General features: G+C 27.8%; 1 protein-coding gene across 2 annotated transcripts in view; it reads left to right on the top strand.

The window, feature by feature from the left end:
* Positions 1-4,379, top strand: part of LOC106692428 (Zn finger homeodomain 1) — a 61,765-nt gene that overhangs the window by 7,836 nt on the left and 49,550 nt on the right. The gene's annotated exons all lie outside the window — the stretch shown is intronic.

Here is a 4,379-nt window from a genome sequence, read left to right as displayed (position 1 = left end):
TTCTATTTCTGACAGGTTATATTTTCATCTCTTCCTTCTTCTGGCCACCTTGACTGACATGTCAGTATTTTTAGTCCGAGATTACTGGAGGGCTTTAGTATGACAATAAAGAGGAAAGGTGATCCGAGATCTATGAACTAGAAATAGATTTTGTGACAATCTTTTGATCGTGCTCTATATTCAGGGTTATATTATGCTCTCTTTATAATGAAGGCACCAATCCAGATGATCCGATATCCTCGATATCAAGTTATAATATATTGCATAACAATATAATATAATATATTGCATAATAATATAATATAATATATTGCAGAAAGATAGTCCGAAAGCTGTCAATAACAGTACGAAATAAAAAAATAAACTACTTAATAAAAACCAACGTTTCGTCCTACTTTGTTGGGCTTAGTAAGGGCTAAATGGAAACAATATAAAAATAATGTAAGATATGAAAAGAAAATTAGAGTAATAATAGTAGTGTACAATACTGAGACAGTAAAAAAAAATACAAAAATATTTTTAAAAAAAAATATATAATAAATTAAATTAAGACAAATTAAATATAAATCAATAGGATACTAATTAATAATAGATACAATGATCCGATATATTCGCTATCAAGTTATATTATATTGTAGGAAGATAGTCAGGGTGGCAGTCAATATAGTTACAATATAATAGAGAACTATTTAATGGTGCCCAACGTTTCGCCCAACTTTTTAGAGTTTCTACAGGGCTAAATGAAAACGATATAAAAAAAAAAAATTATCAGTCTCCTGGAAAGTGTTTAAGATATTAAATTAAATTTATTAGTTTAATTTTTTAATATTTTATTTTTCATACTTTTAGCAATCAATTTTCATAAAATTCTCTGAATTTCTGGTAGATTTGACAAAAAACCCAGAAATTTCCACAATTCTCTGACATTTCTTGTCTTTTCTAGTATTCAGATGTCCTGATTAATTTTATCCATTAAATTCAATCAGTCGGTATATAAAATAATAATATAATATATCATTAACTAAATAAGCTAGATAAATTCGAATCATGATAGTAAATGGATATGTGAAAAATATGGACTAAGGATATATCGGAGAAGAACTGACGCGGTATTGGCAGATTGGAAAGGATTGAGACTAAATAAATTGGAAAAGAAGAATGATGCAGGATCGCTAGTAAAAGAGATTTTAAATGATATCTCATAAATAGTGATCCGATATCTTCCCTATCAAGTTATAATATAACATAAAAATATAATATAATATATTGTAGGAAGATAGTCAGGGTGGCTGTCAATATAGTTACAATATAATAGAGAACTATTTAATGGTACCCAACGTTTCGGCCAACTTTCTAGAGTTTCGACAGGGCTAAATGAAAACAATAGAAAAGCAATGTAAGATGTGATATGAAAATTAAAATACATATACATAAAGAGTAAAAAATAATACAAAAATATTAAAAAAGAGACAAATTAAGTACAGAAAATATAAATATACATGTATATGAAACTAATTAATAATAAATACCTAAAACTAGAGTAATAAATAGTAGAACCATTCTTATTATAGTAACAAATATAGGTTTTTAATAATAACTTTTTTTTTTTTTACTATACTTTATTGATCGCCACTCGGACAATTTTTCTACAATCACTTCATACGTTCAAATATCTTCTTCCAATAATATAACAACAATAATATAGTGAGCATTCAATGGATGAAAACATCTTTACGAAAGCATTAAAAAAAGTTAATTTGTTTTTTTTTTTAAAAAGTAATGAAAAAACTAATTTATATACCTGGACTAGAATAACTTTATGTGTATAAGAAGTATTCGTGTCTATTAAAATAAAGGTAGTACTAACAAAATGATAATATCATTAAGAACGAATGTGGGAATAATAAATATTAGAGATTATGTCGCATACCGCCTGACACACTTCAACTGTCGTAAATAAAATGCACAAATAACGCCGTTACGAGTTTTAAAACTGCTAAAGTTATTCCCGTTTTCTCGGGCCAGGCATATTTTGCAGAATAATATTTAATTTTTTTATGTACCGTCTAATATTATTTGTTGTTATGTAGAACATAAAAATAATATGCCAGTGGCGTAGGGAGTAGTACTGATGAGAATAATTAATTTCAAATAATTAATTATTATTTTCAATTCAATTTAATTATTATTTTAATTATAACTAAATTATTTTCAAATAATTAAATCTGTACAGCACAAGAAGGGTCAAGAGTACTTTGTAAAGATGTACTGTCACTAGACCAACGGTTTTGCAAGGAGGTGAATTGGTCAGAATCATGCTCGACCGCTAGATAGTGCTCCCGGAACCACAGGACTGAATTCGAACCCGCATCCTTAGAGTTAGTAGCAGAGCCATTTTCAAATAATTAATAAAAAATTTTAAAATACCATAGTTTTTTAATTCTGAGAATATGCGGTCCGATAAATAAAATTAAAAAAATATGTTTAAGGTATTATTTTTTAATGTGTTTATTTAAAAAAAATATATACAGAAATTTATCTTTTCAACAATTACAAAACACATAGGCAATGGTGAAATATCCGTCTTTCGAAGTCTATGTGTAATTTTGACTAAAAACATAATTAAAAAAACTTTTTAAACAGACAAAACATATAAATTCGTTATATAATTTAAAAACAATGCTTATAACTAGTCAATAATTTAATTTAAAGAAAGAAAAATAGTAACAAACTGTATGGTATTAATCCCTCACATGGCCACAAACTGAGCTCTTTCCAGTATAGCCCGTCGTTTTTAGTTGCTAAGATATAAAAATAAAGGTTTATGGTGTAACTTAATAGTGATTTTCTTACAATAATTAAGTTCGATATATCTGGTACATATTTACAAGCTTAAATTTGTATAGGAATATGTGAAAATATTTTATAGCAATCGAAACACTACAGGATGCAAATAATTCGGACCAACTTGTTGGATACAAATTGTGAGTTGGAACTGACCCGAAAGTTAAAAAAAAAAAAAAAAAAGGATAGGAGCCTGGAGATGGTAAAATAATCTGTTTACCTCCTCTTCCCTTCCTGGAGTATAAGTTGCAAGAGATAGTAAACTTGTCCCGCCTCCTGGAGCAAATATAGGAGGAAGATGGGATGCCAACCTGTTGCCTTACAAACAGCCGTTCAATCATCATTTAAAATCTCTTTTACTAGCGATCCTGCATCATTCTTCTTTTCCAATTTATTTAGTCTCAATCCTTTCCAATCTGCCAATACCGCGTCAGTTCTTCTCCGATATATCCTTAGTCCATATTTTTCACATATCCATTTACTATCACGATTCGAATTTATCTAGCTTATTTAGTTAATGATATATTATATTATTATTTTAAATACCGACTGATTAAATTTAATGGATAAAATTAATCAGGATATCTGAATACTAGAAAAAACAGGAAATGTCAGAGAATTATGGAAATTTCTGGGTTTCTTGTCAAATCTACCAGAAATTCAGAGAATTTTATGAAAATTGATTGCTAAAAGTATGAAAAATAAAATATTAAAAAATTAAACTAATAAATTTAATTTAATATCTTAAACACTTTCCAGGAGACTGATAATTTTTTTTTTTTATATCGTTTTCATTTAGCCCTGTAGAAACTCTAAAAAGTTGGGCGAAACGTTGGGCACCATTAAATAGTTCTCTATTATATTGTAACTATATTGACTGCCACCCTGACTATCTTCCTACAATATAATATAACTTGATAGCGAATATATCGGATCATTGTATCTATTATTAATTAGTATCCTATTGATTTATATTTAATTTGTCTTAATTTAATTTATTATATATTTTTTTTTAAAAATATTTTTGTATTTTTTTTTACTGTCTCAGTATTGTACACTACTATTATTACTCTAATTTTCTTTTCATATCTTACATTATTTTTATATTGTTTCCATTTAGCCCTTACTAAGCCCAACAAAGTAGGACGAAACGTTGGTTTTTATTAAGTAGTTTATTTTTTTATTTCGTACTGTTATTGACAGCTTTCGGACTATCTTTCTGCAATATATTATATTATATTATTATGCAATATATTATATTATATTGTTATGCAATATATTATAACTTGATATCGAGGATATCGGATCATCTGGATTGGTGCCTTCATTATAAAGAGAGCATAATATAACCCTGAATATAGAGCACGATCAAAAGATTGTCACAAAATCTATTTCTAGTTCATAGATCTCGGATCACCTTTCCTCTTTATTGTCATACTAAAGCCCTCCAGTAATCTCGGACTAAAAATACTGACATGTCAGTCAAGGTGGCCAGAAGAAGGAAGAGATGAAAATATAACCTGTCAGAAATAGAA

Source organism: Halyomorpha halys, unplaced genomic scaffold (assembly GCF_000696795.3).
Source record: "Halyomorpha halys isolate HHAL.00 unplaced genomic scaffold, Hhal_1.1 Scaffold56.1, whole genome shotgun sequence".
Classification (NCBI taxonomy): Eukaryota; Metazoa; Arthropoda; class Insecta; order Hemiptera; family Pentatomidae; genus Halyomorpha; species Halyomorpha halys.
Note: the sequence above shows the minus strand (reverse complement) of the source record. Positions and strands in the feature narration are given on the sequence as shown.